The following is a 20,424-nucleotide window of genomic DNA, read 5'->3' as shown; positions in this document are numbered from 1 at the left end:
CGACAATGATTGCCTTATAACTATGTTAGTAATATGTAACCGATTACTCGCAGTTGGCTCGAGGTTAGTATTACAAGTGTTTTCGTAATTGTGATGTTGCGGTCTCCAATGCTCTGTACCTGTGCCCGACACGGGATACTTCCTTTTGGGGATTGCATTATGTGCGGTCCCTATCTTCGGCACAAAAAAAGATTTTTTCAAATTGTGTACCGAACACGATTTTTTAAAGCTACTGGTGAAGTTTTGCACGATTTTTTTGCGATATTTTTTTTGGGCGGTCCTTATCCCACGCACAAAAAAAGGTTTGCCTGTAATAATCAAATATGGCCTTTAGTCAAAAACGACAATTTTCTATCTTTTTTTAAATAAATGGCATTTTTGCATGGAGACTCATGATAAACTAATTTGTTACTCGTAACATTTTCGTGTGTAAATTCTCGTAATTTTTTTTTTAACATATTTTTAAACAGAAAAAATACAGAACATGTAAATTGCAAATATTTAAAAGCAAAAATGTTACGTGTTCAATATTAGTAGTATTTTTTCAAAGAAAACATAAAAATCTTTTCCTGCAGAAATGCCCCTGAATGAATGAAAGAAATTTATTATTTAAGAAAAAACGTGTATAAAAAACTATTTTTTAATTATTTTGAAGTAGGACTACGTCTTTGATTTCTATATAAGGGGGTCACTCTACGAAAAATGTAACGTTTATTAAGAGTTTCCAAATGCATATTACGCAGAATCGTTCTTACGCTATATATTTATAATATATACCATTAGACGGAAATTTATGCAGCATTTTTTTTCGCCTGAGACATCAACAGTGAAAACAATAAAACAAGTGAGCAATTTAACAAATAAGAGAAGTATGTTTTGCGAGCGGAAGCGAAGGTAAATCATATATTATGCATTCTTTCTTCCAACTTCGTTCTCATGAATGTTGTATGTAAAACTAAATTGCGTGCAATAATTCGTTCAATCTAATAAATTAGCAAGATGTTCAATGTCAATGAAGATATATATTTTTTGTTTACCGATTCACATATACCTCATCTACCATTCCACCCTGTTATGTGTCCCACTGATATTCATTATTCATTTTCAGTTAGACAGTTGAATTTCCTGCCACAAGCTTATAGTCTTTCTCTGTTCGTTACAAACCGTTTGAAGGTTATGAGTACACACAGCAAACGGCCCTTTTCAGGGATACTATTTAGATTTTCAAAAGAATTAAACTAACAGATTAATGAATAATGAAAAGAATTTTTTTTTCAAATAATCAAGTGTTCTGAATAATCACAGTCCTACGTCAAACTTCCGTCCGTGCCTCTAGGCTCAACCCCTTCTACCTTTTTAATTTATTTTTTTCAGCACGATTTTTTTCAAAAAAATATTTGACATATTGTAATGAAAATTTAAACAATTCACGGCATTTCATAATTATAAGTTTTGAGATTATAGTTTTTGTAAAAATTTAGGAAAAAAATTAAAAAATTAAGAAATTGAACTTTGTCTGAATCTTGTAATGAGCCCAAGCGCGTTGCAATTTCCGAGAACCCCGAGAAGTGTCTGTACCTCTTATGAGATCCTTTCATGGATGTTCCATAACCATACTAGAATAGAATCACGTTTGAAGTTTATACGCAGCATTACAAACAATTGTTGCTCTTCCATCCATCTGATTTCACGTTTGCGTGGGATGCGTTTCACAAATAGTGGTGGATAGGATGAAGCGAGGAGATGAGAGCGGTATAAGAATCGATATCAACAGGGACGGTACTATCCGTTTGGTGCACGTAAACATGTGATGGTGCCGTCCATGTGTTTACTACAAACCAACCAGTTGACATTAGTCGCGGCTGCGCTTACTGTACGACCCCACAAGGCAAACGTAAAATATGCACAAATACATCATCGTGGCGAAGGAAAACAGGAGCCACATAATATTTAATGACAACAATAACAATCTTGCGAATCGTCTGATCTGAAAAGTAAGCTCCTAGAAAATTGAATTCTGAGCTCAAAATTCACATCTCGGGGGACTGAGGCGGTTTTCGGCTTATGAACATAGAGGACACTCCCATTCGTTGTCTGCCGCTTCTATTTGCAAGGATTTCGATCGATCACACATCTACAGACATAACCACATGTGTTGCCCTACCGACTTTTGCACTAGTGATTAAAAACAGGTGATACGAGTTGCCGGTTGTGTTCGGACAAGATGGGGAAACCCGGTGCGAACTACCAGTTCCAGATGCTCTATGATTCGTAATCTAAACCATCGCGAGCAAATAAAAAAGAAAACACTCAACGTGACAGATTTGCGGTTTTATTCACGCATTAAAAATGTCGCATTTCTGATAAACGTTACGAGCAGCGATGCTCGTCTTCTTATCACATGAGCGGTTTTGATTAGACAACAGCATAATCTTTTTTTTTCTCTTCACTGAACAAAACAAATTATGACTCAAACCATTATAATTTAACGATGCGGAAATGTTGCAATCACACTTAGGCGCCGGCATTTGTTGCGCCGTAATTTTTTTAAATACCGACATGAATTTCATTCGTACTGTTGCTTTTGTCGTTGCTTACCTGCAATAAAAGAGAATAAAATAATATTAGAATAATTCTGATAATACGATGGTTTCGTTTTGTCAACAACGATGCCGGATCGAATGAGTTAAACTAATTCGTAATTTTATTTCTATTTTAATATATTCCTATCTAGACTCCATGTTTTCATAGCACAATCGGTCATTTAATGGGACAAATCACGCGAAATCAGTGAACCGAACGATCTAAAGCAATTTCACACCATCTTGTATGAAAATAACATTGCAAAAATCATCTTTTGTTCTATATGACATGATTGCGTGTTGCAGCTGGACAGTAGCGGCGGCTAATGAGCGTGAAATCACATTTGTTCGTCATTTCACATATCATTACACACCTTCAACTGCATAATTGTTCGGATTGGAGATAGTAATGTGCACCATTACTACCACTTCCTTCCTTTTTTACTGATTACAGTGGAGCAATTAAAAATGTATACTTTTCAACGAGATGTACTTTATTCCCGATTATGAATTCGGATCAGAACAGGACGGTATTATTACGATAATGATTATGATAACACGCAAGGTCATAAAATAGTTTCAATAATCAGTATTCAAAAAAATACTTGTCGATCATGACAAGAAACATCATTTTGTATATAGCTCGCAGCATTTGAAACAAAATTAAGTGAGTTCAGATCATAACCTGAAGAACTAAATCTACAAATTATCAAAATGTTAAGAGATGTAAACAACACATCGAACGTTCCTGGTGTGTTACAAAACTTATTCAGGTCTGACCGACAACACTCATTGAATTTTAAGGACTGAATAGAGTTAGAAAGCTTATCGCAAGACGGGAACAAGTTTGTACGACTCGAGTCGAACTAATGCATAGAAAGGACAAACCATATGTAAATAGAACATGAAACCAAAACGATCGGAAATCAGTTATCATGAATGACTATGAGTACGAATTAGGTAGATAAACAAAGAAAAAAAGGAAACATATTTTCAAGAATGTCTGCACTATTCGTTCTGAACCATCCCTCTCATGCATTTCTGCGTTTACTGTTATTTTCGGTCCGAAATAAACTCGTGTCAAAATAACGTAAATCAGAGATCTGATAATCACGAAATTCTTTTCTCTCCCTTTGCCAATATTAAATTTGTGGCCTATAAAATAGTCCTCAGGAATTATTCATTACACAGCCCTCTTTGGGACTTATTTTCCGAAAGAGCGTCCATTTCCTTCAGGTATTCCGTCTTCAGAACATCGATATTCAATGCGGCACAACGGTTCATGTGCATATTTTTGCGCGACGTTCACCAGAGTTTACATGGAAAGGTTCCCATTGAGATCCTACATTTCTTTAAGGAGTTATTTTTACAAGTAGAAAATTTGCTTTCCAACAACTTTTTCTAACACCATATTTCAATGCGATAGCTTAATTGCGAGTTACGATTTAGAAGATGCGGGTAGAAGTACTCCAAGAGCTGCCAATTTAATTATATTGTTTTATTCACATTTGTTCGAATGTTTCAAATGACATTCTCAACGCTCCTAACATCATCTCAAAGAAACAATCCACAAATTATACTCTATGCAGCAACTTTCGCAGAAAGGCAACTAAAAATCCGAACCGAATCGGTTGTGTTGGGGCAGCGGAGGCAATAGCAACCGCCGCAGAACAAATTTTCACCTTCAGTTTTCAGCCGCAGAATTTTTTGGCATAGAATGCGCATCGTGAAGCCACTTTAACCTGGAAAAAAAATGCTCGAATTCGCGAAAATTGAATGATCGATCGCAAAAAATCATCACTAAACCAGAAAACACTCTTAAATTCGCACAAACTCTACCCTGGAAATATATATAAATAAAAATAGAATGCCAAATGTGTTGCTAAGAGCGAAACCCGAGGAAGGAATCGTTCGACTCGAGATATCTTTATTTTGTTGTTTCGTCTCTGGCTGTAGATCAATATTATGGAGAAAAAATCTATAACATTGATCTACAGTAATGAAAATTATGAATGAAAATTTACTTTTCTGTATCAAACATGTATTCCATGTAACGCAGAAATATGTTATTTACAAGTGAATCAAGAATCTTGAGCGAAAATTGTGTCTGAAAATGAATTTATATTCCGATGACGAGTTTTGATAGAAGTACAGGGAAACTTCGATATACCGTCATTCGATATAATGCACCTACTTGAAATCTCCAAAAAAGAATTAGACTTTTTTTTGGAGAGGGGCAAAGTTTTTTTTCTTTGTTTTTTACAAAAAAATTTAACTCAAAAATTACAATCCAGCAAAATTTTGGTCAGAGAATGAAATGTAGGAAATTTTTTTAAACTTCATGAAAAAATACATAAATAACATTACCAAAACTACAACGCTACCACAATTTTATTTATGTATTTTTTACATGAAAATCTCTACATTTCATTCTTTGAGCAAAATTTTGTAGGGTTATAGTTTTTGAGTTGATTTTTTTGTAAAACAAATTCCAAAAAAAAGGTCCAAGTATAATTTTTGAAATTTCAAGTATGCAAAGTTGGTCAAATGATCAATGTTTTTGCACTTATATTTTAAAGATCGAAATTAATTTGACTCAAAAAAGTATTTTTTTATGAATTCTTATAAAAATTATCAACAGTGCCCTTCATTCAATGTATGGGAGACTTGTTGGCAGTTGTATGGAGTATAGAATTCTCGTTCAGAATTGAAAAAATGTTTTTGAGAAACATAAATTTTATCTTTCAAATTAATTTTTTTAACTGTTGACTGCCACGTCAGTCATCGGTGAGTGACACCGAGTTTTCCATTCAGGCCGCGTCAGTCACCGGTGTCTGACAGTATCAAATATGATGATGTTATTTATTTTTTTCCGCAGAAATTTTACTGCTTTCGAGCAGAAATACCTTAAGAAAGAAACGATGACCCTAATACTTTCAAAAATTTCCATCGAGTAAATTCTAATCTTCCAGTATTCCGCTTCGCATTGCTGTACTACAATATCAGCGCGTGGCCTGACGGAAAAGTCGCTATAAAATCGCGTGGCACTCAACGTGTTAATGATTTTTTTTTTTTTGAAAATGAGTTTGCTATTTTTTAATGAAAGCTTTAATAAATTTCTTTGTCTGGTCAAAATTATATAGTTCTTATAATTTTTGAGTTGAATTTTTTTAAGTTTTCAGTAATTTTTGGCTTTTTTCCAAAAAAATAACTTGAAAGCTTAAAGACCAGCAAAATTTTAGCTAGAGGAAGAAATATAGAAAATAATTTAACCTTTCATAAAAAAAACAAGAAACCATAATAATTACGCTGCAAAAAAAATTATTTTAAAAATTGAAATTCATTTTTCTCAAAAATATATATTTTTGAAATTTTGAGCTAAAACTATATTCATAGCCCATACAACTATCAACAAGACTCCACATCGGAAAAGGGCACTGTTATTGAAAAAAAAGGTTTTTAACAAGTTAGCAAGTTTAACAATTTGTGGAGGCGATCTGGCGTAAATAGTGGTAGCATCCATGCCTCTCACGCTAAAGGTCACGAGTTCAATTTTCACTCCCGACATTCTTCCAAAAATGGAAGTTAAAGTGACGAACCAGCCAAATGAGTTGAAAGTCACTATAATACAGATAAAAAAAAAGTTAGCGGTCATTTCTATTTGCCCTCAACCAACGGTATGAAGAGAAACATCAAAATTCACCTTCGAGTTGGATTTTGTCATCATTATTTACTAACTTTACCCAAACAGCAACACAATGAAGTAATATGAGTTATGTCTCTGAGTTCTTTATTATGCTTCGATATAACGTACAATTCGATAAAACGTACAACAGGGCGACAGTGAAAATGGTCATGTCAAATTTCAAAAACCGACCATGTACATTTTGTTTATTGGCTCAAAAAATAACCTGTGCAAAGTTTCAGCTCAATCGGACATGATTTTAGGGTGCCTCAAAGCGCTCAAAGCTTTGATTTTTTTATCCTAGAAAATCTTCCAAGGGGGGAGGTGAAGGAAATTTGGAAAATCGTTTTTTTTCGATGCTAAATGATTTAAAAATACATGAAACGTCGAGATCTGGTGTCATCTCGAAAAAAAAATTTTGGGGGGAGCAAAAAACAAGGGGGGAGCTTGGAAGATTTTCGAGGATTAAAAAATAAAAACTTTGAGCGCTTTGAAGCACCCCTGAATCATGTCCGATTGAGCTGAAACTTTGCACAGATCATTTTTTTGGGCCAATACATAAATTGTACATGATCGGTTTTTGAAATTCAATGCTAATTTTTTTCCCCATACGTCCATTGCCACTCTAACGTACAATTTTGAAAGTGAAATGTACGTTATATCGAAGTTATCCTGTAACAGGGAACTTATATTAAAATTTATATTGAACCGCCAATCAGAAGATCAATCAATGAAGAATTCTACGATTAAAACCACGAACGTTCGCTTAATAACAAAACGTGAATGTTCAAAAGAATTCATATCAAAAACGAAGTCGAAGGAAACGAAGGAAACGAAGGACGAAGTTCGCGGAGTCTGCTAGTAAAGTTTTAAAAATCAATTCGCTTTTTTACAATTTCTGATATTATTTCAGAATGCATCGAACTTTTTTAAATAACTCTTTTGTGACAAAGTTTGGTGGCCCTGAAAATGGTCAAAAGTATGAGTGGTTTTATGGAAGCAGCTGGGGATAATTATTTCATTATTCATTATTGCTCTCTCGAGAACAATACACAAGCTGACTATATGTTGACTATAAGGATACAAACCCTTATTGACAATGCACATAATGCATTTCTTCTTCTTCTAGACACACATTGTAGTTCAATCCCCTCTAGTCTTGAAAAATACCCTTTTGGGCAACCAAAGTTAACGTTAAAACTATTCGGGAGCCTTGCCGCTGCTGGTCACTAGTTGGATGCAGTGTTGCCACAAGTATATATATATTTTTTTTTAATTCTTATATTACAGATTTTGTACGGTACAATTTTTTTGAGTGTTAAATTTATGACACTTAGGCTTTGTCAAGCAGATGAGAAAATGCTTCGATTTCAATGATTCGACTCTCAAGGCTGCTGAAGTGTCAAACCTTAGAAACATTACCAATCTAACAAGCATCAAGTATTGACAGGATTGGGTGGATGAATAATCGGATGCCTGAGAAATATTGACGGTACGTTTGCTTTTTCATCACCTCGTTTTAAATATTCTTATGCGCCTTACTCCTCGACGAGCGTCGAGCAAATATTTTCTGATTATAGCAACAACACAACTAAGCTTCTAAATCAGCTCAGCAATGTCATGATCAACGTGAACTTGAGACCTCAGAGACTCGAAGCTCTTAACAACTGACAGTATGCAGTCCTCATTATAGCAAGAGTATGTATAGGAATCATCAAAGAAATCATTAATTTGTGGCTTTAGTGATATTTTTCATACTAATGGAACATATTTTTCAATACAACCAATATTTTCATGGAAGAAAAATTGGATATTTTCATTGGAAGAAAAAGACGGGTGGGTAATGTCGGGGACATAACCGGAGTGACGTAGGACTATACAAAGGGGACAGCTTTTGTTAAATATATATTTTAAATATATTGTTTTATTTTCTTCTCTTACGTGAATACCTACCTATCTACCTGAAAAATGGATTAGTTTACTGTTTACTCTTTATGAATATGTTGATGGTTCTGAAAAGAACCTTTGATGTTGTGTTTTTGTTATCACTCGACATTCCCATCTTGTTCGGTTAAACCTTCCGGTTTAGCTATTGCGTTTGCCACTCGCCACAGCTTTCACAGTTGGAAAATTTCTTCCCATCCAGCTTGTGACATGTTGTTCAGTAAATTACATTTAATGCAACGTGCCGGAGAAACACTTTGCCACTCACTGAAACTAATTGTTGCCTTGATGAGCGCCGAACCGAAGCTGCTCTGTTCTTGATGCGGGTTTTCTGATTGTCGTGAGCAGCTTTGCAAGCCAACTCGAGCACTCCGACGGCCGAAACTCTATAATCGCTGTTAAGTATACTGGTGCTCCGGCACCAATCCGTTCGGCCTAGTTACCCTTGCGGAGCAATCAGTGAATGCGACCAACAGGGAACTGGAGACTTGCACGGTTCGAGTGAGACTTTGCCTTTCCCTTAACTTGTACTCCTTTGTTACGTCCACGATGTCGATGCCGTACAACCACACGGGTTTACGGTTTGAAAGAAAATAAGATATTTTTTTGGGGTCCGCGTGTTTTATACTCTAGCGGTACACACTCACAGGATAGAGACAAATCGGCAGACTCAGCCAGAGGGGCGAGTCCAACGAGACGAACGAATGAGCGTTAAAAGGGAGCGATGGCAAAAAAATACATTCATTACGATTTGTTCGCTCGTTGGATTCACATGCAGGCTAAAAAGGGTCCTTTTCAGGATCACAAAATTATCTCCAATCTAAAGAGTTTATTGTTTTGTTATCACTCGATATCCCCATCTTGTTCGGCTAAACCTTTCTATTTAGCGATTGCATTTGCCACTCGCCACAGCTTTCACAGTTGGAAAATTTCTTCCCAGCTTGTGACATATTTTACAGTAAATTACATTCAATGGCACGTCGCATTACCACCACTTAGTATCGGATTGGAGGTAATTTTAACCTGTAATTGAACATTTGCGATGACAGTGGTACAGTGTCGACTTTCAATGTGGGGTCATAATTTGGATCTCTATGTTTACAAAAATGTCTAACTAAATATGTCGCATTACAGGTCCGTCCAATTAGCTAAATGTCGAGATAAGTGTAAATTACTGTACTTTCAATCTAGAAGCAATTTAAGAATTGGTGAAAATCAATAAGCTCAGAACAACTGCCAAATTCACATCCTGGCAAACAAATTATGAAAAAATCAATTTGTGTTTTATTATTATTTTGGATATTGTTTTAGAAAGCATTGAACTGTATTTCCTAAACTCTTTTTTGGAAGGTTTAATGGCCCTGAAAAGCGCCTTGTTTTATGGAATGGTTCCAATTTAGAAAACTTAGTACTCGTGGTTTTGAAAAAAACCATTTCGAACGCCCTCGATGCCGCCTTGTTCTGGATTTGCCACCAAAGCAGTTTGTATAAAGAACAAACTTTTTCTTCTGCTACCTGATGCCGTTTTGCGATTGCGTTTGCCACTCGCCCCTCGCTGCAACTGCCTGTTGTCTTGATGTCCACCGAACCGAATGTGTTCTGTTCCGAATGCGGGTTTTCTTATCGTCGCGAGCAGCTTTGCCGGCTAACTCGATCACTTCGGCGGCCGAAACTATATAACGCCGGCTAGGTGGACTGGTACACTGGTACTAACGCGCTCGGCCTAGCTACCCTTGCGGGGAACTCCAGATCAACACGGTTCGAGCGGGATTTTGCCTTTCCCTTCACTTTTCCTCCTTTACCATGTCCAGACATGGCTGCTTGGGTTGGTTTGTTGATGTGTTGTGATGCGAACCGATGTGGTGTACGGTTTGAATGAGAATGATCGTTACGGCAGCGGAGCGGGGATTTTTAAGCTGACTGGCTGGCTTGAGAATTACGCATGTGTGAGACTGCGACCAATGTTTCGTTCATTTTTTTCTTTTTCCTTTCCAATCGTACTTCATTCTATTTCGCTGCTGCTCTGGTTGCCCGTTTTGGTCGGTACGATTTGAGGAGTACAAAATGGACCAATCAAAAATGGGCACATAGTGCATTTTGACAATGCTTAATATTTCACAATTATTCAATTATTTATCTCAAGAAAAATGAAATGTTATTCGTTATGATAGATGCGTAGATATATTTCCTATCAATTGATGCAAAAACCTTTGCGATCTATTGAGAAATGCTCGAGTTATAAGCGTTCCAAATCTTGCATTTTTTCCTACTTGTTCAGTGCCTAGACTTCAATTTCACCCCCTATATCTTCCGGTTAGACGTAGTCCTACGTCAAAAGTACAGATACAAAAGATTTTCAACACTTTCAATACAAATTAATATGTGGCAACACTAGCTGGATGACCGATGAATCGTGAATGAGGAGATCATATTTTGTTCCACCAGCACTTTTATCGACTACCTCTATATTTAGCAAAACATAAAACCAACAACAGTGTGTGCATGTGATTCAAAAATACAAAAACACTTTCCACTATATGGCATGAAATCGACGAGGTGCATCAACCGAACAAAATTACATTACTGTATGTGTTGGATCGATAGCACGAGCTCACGAGCATAAGTTCAAAAACACTCCAAAGTTTAAAAATTTTCGGTATTATTTTTGATGATGTTGAATTTGATTACTGTGCTTCGTTTTGGGGTTTTCTTCTTTTTCATTGAAGCAATTAACTAATGCACGGTTACAAAATGTCTGATCGCTTCGCAACAGGGTAGCTATTTTATGCATCCTAGTAGCAGGAGAACCTGTTATCTGTTTGCTAGCTAGTGTGGGACTGAGGTTGAATAGAGCGATTCCAATATTTATATGGTGATTTCTTTTTCTCGTTTTTCTTATTTCCCGTAGATAGAATGATATGCACGGTTTAGAGTTACGATTGTTTTCACATGGTATTGGTGCAACAGAATTGTATTCCGCTGCTACTTACTTTTGGTCGGTTCAATTTAAGAAGCTGGGCATTTTTCAACTATTTCAATGTTCGTCTCCAAAAAACAAAGCTATCTTTATTGTGATAGATACGAGAAAATATTTCCAAACAGTTGATGAAAACAGCTTAGCAACATATCAAGAAATGGTCAGTTGAAGGCGTTCGAATCATTTACAGTGAAAGCTCTCTATAGCGACATCGCAAGGGACCGTCGTTATAGAGAATTGCCGCTATAAAAGTTTGTCGCTATAGAGAGAGCTCAAATCTCGCTATAAGGAGAGAAACGCCCAAGCTCAAGCATTATATTAGAAACAAAAGCAATTGATGTCTAACCATCTTAAACATTAAACAATTAATATAAAATTCAGCTCATTCGTTCGATACAAACTTTTTTCTACATAGATTGTAATTGTCAAAAATTGTAAATATCTTTTTGGTACCCTTTCCGGACCCTTGAACTACGTCCAATGTATTTTTAGCGTTGATGATTTTCGCGTATTTCAACCCATTTTGAGCAGTGAATGTTTTGTGAATGTGAAACCAATGATACCTCAAGTTATTGTCTGAATTTGATATCAAAAGTTTTATCCATATAACAATTGCGTGAACAATACATTCATTTTTAAATTCATTTCAAATTTAATGCAATTCCATTCTAGGACGGGATTCTTGTAGAACAATTCTTGGAATAATTTGTTTCAATAAGCTTTCCCTATCTTATATGGTTTAAATTTCTGTTTTTGTAAGTATCCGAAAATTTAAATAAATTGGGCGTGAACAGATGTTCGAAGTTGATTAAACCTTATAATACACAACATACATTGAAATCAAGTTCCTGGAATACTTCAAGGTGTGAATGTTTCTAAAAGGTGAATTTTCGTCGCCGTTTTTAACTGGAATGTCATGAAATTGAGGTTGGATTATAATATCGCTCAAAGCAAAGTAAATAAGTGATTCACATATTGGTCCCCAACTTTGTAGCCGCAAACATCGTATAGCCCATTGACAGTCCGAATGATTGAAAATATATTAAATGTACAAGTGAGACTTTGCGGGTTTATAATATGTGGACAATATCGTACTGTTGGAATTATGATGAAATTCGCAAACGAAAAACCAAAAACTGAACGTAGTACAAACAAATATTTTCATCGCATTAAGAATCCCGAATTTTGAGCCGCAAAAATGGTAAACTCCATTTCTTTTAGATAAATATGCAACTGATAGTCACGGTTTGTTTTTCGAATCTTACAATGAATATGCTCCATCGGAAAGCATGTGTGAGGAGTGGTTTAAATACCGCTTAGAAACAATTATTCTACACAAATACAAGCACCTACTATTTGAAACTATCACTGCTGAACGGTTCCGACTACTATTAATACGTTTGAATAGAGCTCTGAAGGATAAACGACCGAAATGGAAAAATATATACGACAAGAGAATTTTACAGTATGACAACGCTAGACCACCGCATGTTCATAAATCTGTCAAGTAGAAAAAATAAACTGGAAGGTTCAACCTCACCCGTCATTTACCCCAGATACTGCTTCCGCAGATTACTATTTGTCCATGATGTCCAGTCCATGATGTCGGCCCTTTCTGCAGAGCGGTTCCGATTTAACGAAGAAATCTAAAATCATGATAACTGGATCACTACAAAACAACCAGACTTCTTACCAGCGTGGAATAAGTGCATTGCCCGTAAGATAAGTGAAAACTTTCGATAGAGCAAACTTTGTATAAAGTAGCAATAAGTTGTGTGTTTCAAATGGAATACTGTTCCCCTCGCGCTAGAATACCATGTTGAGGAGACGATTTTACTCTATCGAATATAGTTCCATTAAAAAAAAATGATGCCTTTGCCTTTCAGTGTCGTGAAACCTAGATTTTGCTTTTCAAGTTTCCAGTTTAAAGCGTAAAAAATCAATAAAGGTAAAATGAGAAGATGATATACAACTTGAATTGCCGACAAATTATTGAGCAAAACAAAACAAAAGTTGTGCGTTTTCTTTGATGATATTTACAACTCCACTCACAGATATAAATCAACCGCAAACTGACATCCCGACGAAGCACAGACAATCGATATCAATAGCGACACAAGCAGAGGAAGGAATCCTCTGAAGTTTTCGGCTCGATGTGTGTGTCTTGAGGGTCGAACCGTGCCGACCCGATTTCACAACCGAAGGCAGATACCATAATCACGTGCACCGCGCCGGTTTGTAGTGGTCATAATTCAATTAAATGCGTCTGATTGTCTCTTCCATTAGCTTGCTCGCTCGGACGCTCGTTCATTGGTTCACGCCCGATGGTGCGTTTCCAACGTCATCACTCAAGGACAGAGCACACAGTAGTGTCGGTTCGAGCTGGAAGCTTCCAATTTCGGTCGACATCGGTACTCATGTTTGTTTTTGTCGGGAAGAAACATAATTGCTCCTGAATGAGATACAATGAAATAAATTTTTTGTCAAAATATCTTCACGAAATGAGTTTTTTTAGTGCACATTTTACAACCAAAATCATTTGAAGTTTAGATATTTAAATTTTGAGTTATTGTTTTCGGTCAGAAACGAAGAAAAACTCTCGATGTTAAAAATAGATTCCAAAATGAACTATCTCAAGAACACAACCAGTTGAGTGTTTTGGGAATAAGCTGTTCGAACCAAACTCAATCAGACTCTCTGACTCCCTGGTTAATATGATTTATTTTTGCTGCAACGAAGCTGGACACAAAAAAATGTTCCAAATTCAATCAGTCGTCACAAGGAACAATGTTGTCCCAATGCCCTCTGTGGCTAAAAATGTCTACACTTTAGTTTCCCGGATTATATCACTAATCAAATAAGCAAAGTTTTCCCGTGACTCGCATAAAGCACATCACACTGTTAACAAAAAAGCGTATATACATCGTGACATCATTTCCATAGAATTGGATGGATTATAAGCGAAAACGGTTTCGGAGGGTTTATGACGGACCCACCCACCACCATCTAAGCAAGCAGTATTGATTGATTGTTCCCAAGAAAGCGGAACTGGATGAAAAGCAGCATTTCAGAAACGTCGTGAAGTGGCGTCGTTTAAAGCAATCTTGAGAGCGTAGTTCTGTGGTTAGAAAAACAACACAGTTGATTGAACTTGGGGGTAATTTAATGGAAAAAGTCAAGTGGGAGAAAAACGTTTCGACACAACATGGTTGTATAATGAGACGACAATCAATATAGTTCGGTGAATTTGAAAGCTGAGTTGTATTTTTCAAATAAATAATAACGACATTGAAAGCCAGTTTGGACAGTAAATTGATTGGTAAGACGTGCGTTTCCAACGATTGCCATCATCAGCAGCAATTGATACGATAATGTCCTAATTGAGAGGAAACGAAATTGCCGGCGAAATTCGGTGTGAAGCATATTTACCGAGTAATGGCAAGATTAAATGATATCCGATCCGAACTGAATCAGTGATAGCGTAATAACAATCATTTAAAAATTGCTCTGAATGATCATGTTATATAGGAGATCTGTTGTCTCAAATTTGGAGTGTAGAATGTGCGGAACCAAACAGCAAACACATTAATTTTACTTTGCCTGGGCTTGGGTGATATCATTCTCCCGTTCAACAATGTATAAAGGAACTTAAATAATGCAGGAATGAAATGGCTGTGTGACGGATAACTCGTTGAAGCAACCGCATTAAAAAAAATGTTTGATCATATCTTCAATTTCTATTCTAGCTCTCAATTCAGTCAACAGTTTTTGTTAACGCTGATACAGATACAGTCACATACAGTGGTTTTCGCTGATTGGGAATGAAAGGTATCCCACAGCACGATGCGATTTTGTTCGTAACAACAAATCCGAGATGTGTTGTTGTATCAGCTACGACAGAAAGCGTCTTTAATCCTCCGTGTGATCGGCCTTTCTCGATTTTTTAAATTTTAAAGTTTATGGAAAACGAGAAGAATCTTCGCGATGATAATCAGTGCCAGCATTGACATGAGGAAACAAATAGTGACATATGACCTGCTTGTATATTATTAACGCGGAGGCAAGGAAGAATCATCTTTAGCCGATTCTTCAAAACCACGTAAGCCATCTGCCCTTATCATGACCAGTGTTGTTACATGTACGGATTCATCTGGAAAGGTACAGATTTTTTCGATTTTCTTTAAATTTATAACACGTGGCGTTGGTTTATTCAATTTAAATTATTCGACCTTCAAGGGTGCGATGAAATCGCTGTTATACAAAAAATAAAAATGCAGGATTGGTGGATAAAAGACCGTATTCCTGAAACGAAGTGACAGTTCGCTCGCATTTTCGACGTTTCGATGCCTAGTTTTTATTACTCTTACTATGCCTCACTCCGTCGAGTGTTTTATTATTTTAACAACAACAAAATTAAGCTCCTGAAAATGCTCAACAACAATACGATGAACGCGATATTGAGATCTAAACATTTGATTGAACAGCGTAGGGATGCTCGAAACCTTTAACAACCACAGATAGTATGCAGTGTAAGTTTAGAAATCAGCCATTCCATGCCAAACCGATATAGTGGTTCTCAGATTTTCGTCAAAAGTGGTTACTTTGTTCTTTATCGTAAAACATTAGACCCGTTTTTTTTATTTTTTTATTAGGGTGCTCATTTCCATTTTAGGGTGGTCCGAAAAATCAACTTGCTTTCTCTTTTGACGTAAAACTACGTCTTTCATTAAGGGTGCTAAATCAGAAAACAGGTCACGTTTTTATGAAATATACCTATTTTTGCTATTTTTGCCGCGAACGTATTTTGGCGATACATAGTAAACGAATCGGAAATTCCCTAAGATTTGATTAATATGCTATACATTAGAATCTCCTGGTTTGTAAATGGTTAAAATGCATGAAAACTTTAAACGTTTCCATTTTCCCATACATTTGTTCTGTCCATTTGTGTACTTTCCCGAACAGAGCTGTCAATAACGAGCAACTTATCGACGAGCAGCGAAGGGGAAATCGTAGGATTCAAAGTCTCCGTGAACAAAGGAAAAGAAGAACAATAAAGGGGAATACTTGCCTAGAGTATAAACAGTGGATCTCGCTGAGGCAAACTTTCATTCGGCATCGGACTGTTGAGCAATCCAGTTCACTTTGCTTTCGCTGCGCTTCGATCTAAAATTGGACCCCACAAGTGGTAATCCAACTTGGATATCGTCGTTTGCTTTTTCTGTTCGTTATTCGTTATTCGAATCGTGTGTTTTTCTTCCCGCGTCATAAACTGGACGCTTCGCGTAGTGTGTGATGAGCAAGAAGAAGAGGAAGGCAGGCTCGAGCCCTGCAAAAAACAAACGCATTGCGAGGGACAATGAAATTTCGAAGCAAGCGTCATCTAATGATGCAACGCGATGTTGGTGCAGTGAAAATCGCTCGCACTGAACCGAGCCTTCGCGAGTGTGACACCGCATCGAACAACAGCGAAGTAGGCAATTTCGGCGCGTCGGTCGAAAATGTAAACGCCGTTACCCAGGCAGCAACCAAAATCAAGCTCCCCCCGCTGGTGGTGAAGACGGTCGCTCTTGACAAACTCATCAACGAATTCGCATCGATGGGTGTTACAGCAGAGTACAAGCTGTGTGGCATAATTCAGTCTTTTTCCAAGCAGTTAACATTGTTTCTTTTTCGTCATCATAAGGGCTACTTTGGTGCCTTTGAGAATACATCAATGCATTAAACTGACGTTATGGCGAAGCAGGCGTTAAGGTTGTGCTCCAAAAAAATATTTGGGGAATATCAAGCATCTTGAATGTCTTACTGGAATGTTATAAGTTATTTAGGTTCGCGCGTGCCAGTCGCAAAACTGTCTTCAACTAGGATTTGTGCTTGATTAGTCACCAACAAAGTAAATCTCTGGAATTTTGTATGTGATTAGGTTTCGCTTGCTAGTAGCAAAACTTACTCCACTAAGGGTTACAGCTGCGCTTCTCTCGAGCATGCGAAAGTAATGCAACTTTTTTTGAGGCCAGTAATATTAACAGAAGCGTTTTTTTTAGAATAGCGCAAACGCTTGTTTGGCGCTTGGTTTACGTTGTACGAACGATGCCTAGAGGTGCGATTCCTTTGAGGCAATACTAAATAACATGTAGCATGATATTTGATACTTGCATGTGTTGTCATTGTTGTTTCCTCGTGGTGCCAAAGATATATTAATGTAGTTATGAGATGTGGAATAATGGTGCTGGTGTAACATGTATATAGTCGACTGTTGCCGAGTCTATGTCAATTGCGGAAAAGGCCACTGGAATAGCGTTCGAGGTAAATTTTCAATGCATTGACATGAAATAAATTGCGACATATGATTCGCTAGTGTATTGTTTTACGAGGGCAAGAATGAATCATCAATCAATTATCGTCAACTGATTCTCGATGAAAAAACTATTTCAGAGATTATTCTACTAGGCAGTTGTTTCTAAAATTTTACAGCACTATAGAATAATATCCGAAGGTATAAACAAGCGACTTATATAAAATAACAGCGTAGTTCTACGTCAACAATGCGGTCGTATCTTGGACACAACCTCCTATATTTTTTTTCCTGTATCTGTTAGCTAAATTGTATCTACAACGCTCCCACAATCATCATGCGCAGAGAAATAATCCACAAATCATATTATGCAGCACTTTGCGCAGAATAATTGTAAAAAATGGTGAATATGTATAAATATTTGTAATATGCGATCCAAATCGTTCATTATACATATTCACTGTTGAGATTTTCGCTCTACCACCACATATACCTTTCAGACGTAGTCCTACTTTAAAATATGTTTACATGTTCTTTCTTCTAACTAAGTCTTATACATCGATTTGTTGTATTTGGATGTTAATTACTGCGAAAACATAACACAACATGTATCCTTTTTATTCAGCTCTACATAATTCTGAGTGGCTAATATTCCATTAATTGTTCTTTTTCCTGTCTTTGCCTAATCTTTGTTTTATACTTAAGCAAACTTTTGTCTGCAAACTTCAGCTACGAGATCAATTGCCAAAGATTATGCGGCAGTTACCCTTCTGTTCTGTTATTGTGATGAAAAATTATAATGAATTTTCAGGTGGAATAAATACACAACGTTCAAAAAATATCAAGCAATTATTTTTATTCAAAATATAAGGATTTAAATCTGCCTTCGGGAGTGCTAATCTGATAGAGTGTCATGCTTTCACGCCAACTTTAGGCCATCAACAACGACACTATATTTTCGATAACACGAATCGCTTTTGAAAGGATAATAAACGAAAGTATTTTACAAGTGCGGAACGGAGAGCTTATTTTCGTTAGCTATTATGGCAGTTCTCTTCTCCAACCAGGAAAAGTTTGGCAGTGATCTCAGTATATTTATTACCGATAATTTTTATTCTGATAACCTATTAAAAAAAACAGGAAAAATCTGGAAAAATGAGCGTTTATCAGAATATCAGGGAGCGTGTCAAAAAATCTGAAAAATCCTGAAAAATCAGGAAGGTTGACATCTGTGTCCACCACTAATTATAAAAAATCATATGAAGGTAATCAGCTAATTTTCACTACAGCAAGAAATCATACTCAATACTTTATCAACTATACGTAATAGTTTACACTTTTTCTAAACGAATTTCATTTTTTGTCTTTATTTTGCTGTATTCGTCTCTACCCATAGATCAATGTTCTGGAGAGAAAAATCGGAAAAAAAATCGGAAAACACTGGAGGAAAGCCGGAAATTCAAAAAAAAGAATTACCATATGTTTTACAATTACATCGTGATAAGCGTTGTCAGTCCGTTCGATGTTTCCGCTTACGAAATTGTTTTTGTTCGAAGGTGGAAATGGATTTTCAGGTGAAAAAACGCATTCCTATATCTTTTATCTATCTATCATATCATATGAAAAAAATGGAGCGCCAAATGTGTTGTTGCGGAATAAAGCTTCATGTTCCGTTTGTGTGAAGCAAAAATTACAATGGTGAAATAACGCGCTATGAAAATAAGAAATATGAACGAAATTTACTATTCTGTATTAAACATGTATTCCATGTAATGGAGAAACATATTATTTATATTTCTATGGAAGATTAATCAATGAAGGGTTCTGCGATTCAACCGGTAAACGTTTGATTCGAAAATATTCAAATCAAAAAATTAAGTTTGTGCGGGATGAAGATCGCCGGGTCTGCTCAAAATTACAACGATGAGAGGACAAATCTTCTCCATGAAACAATGATAGTTTATACGACTTATTCTCTATTTCATAAAAAAGCATCATCAGAGATTTTTCGCATCAAAAAGTGTTAATATTTCCGGTTGATATTGAATAAATTCCAAATGGTGTTACAAGATTGTCATTCTTGGCTTTGATAAAACTTTCAAGTGTCTAGCTGCCGTTATTCATATGAACTTGATAATTCGATTACCAACATTTTAACAAAAAAAAATGATTCTATATATTTTGCATTTTTATCGATATTCCTGTCTTCTCGAGGACGCACTATTCTCACTTCGTAAAACCGACGATGACTTATAGCGCCTATCGAACGAATCCATGGAATATTAATGGTCTGCTCAAGAAGCCCAATGAGCGGTACAAACTTTCTCGCCTTACGTACTGACCTAATATTTCCATCTTCAGAATGTAGGCAGCATACACGCTTTGAACATTCTGTCGGCACACACAATTCCCATTTTTTTCTCGGGCTATTGTCGTATGATCTAAATTTGCGTATTGGCAACTGATAAGCACGGATATGGAAGACTTCGACTGGTAGCGGGAAGAATTTCAAGGTCGATACACGAACTCTGTTTGCATATTACGTCGCCAATAAAGAATTTTATATTCTCATAGTTGATAGATAAGAATGGAGTAGAAAAAAAATCGCATCATTTTTCGCATCAACTATTTGAAAAAATTCTATATTTTCGAAAGGATAATTCAAATGACCAGAATTATATCAATGTGTTTTTCTTCCGTAGTGATTGAAAATCAACCTTGAAACTTAACACAAACAAAACAGGAGACGAACCATAAATCACAATTAACTAATCTTCTCCTATTATTTCGCGGATATCGTGTCGTTTAAATCGACCGACCTGCGAAAGAATAATCGGAAATGAGGACCAGCAACCATTACAGCAATAACGCATCGATTTCGAAATGGATTTTTTTTCCGATAGTTAACCCATTCCGGATTCATTATGCCAAACTATTCTAT

The 20,424-nt window shown here is 36.4% G+C and overlaps 1 protein-coding gene across 5 annotated transcripts in view; it reads right to left on the bottom strand.

Moving 5' to 3' along the window:
* The window catches only part of LOC129779619 (NPC intracellular cholesterol transporter 1), a 96,659-nt gene that overhangs the window by 75,437 nt on the left and 798 nt on the right, over positions 1-20,424 (bottom strand). The gene's annotated exons all lie outside the window — the stretch shown is intronic.

The sequence above is a fragment of the Toxorhynchites rutilus genome, chromosome 3 (genome assembly GCF_029784135.1).
Source record: "Toxorhynchites rutilus septentrionalis strain SRP chromosome 3, ASM2978413v1, whole genome shotgun sequence".
In the NCBI taxonomy this organism is placed as follows: Eukaryota; Metazoa; Arthropoda; class Insecta; order Diptera; family Culicidae; genus Toxorhynchites; species Toxorhynchites rutilus.
This window is presented reverse-complemented; position numbering and strand designations above follow the sequence as displayed.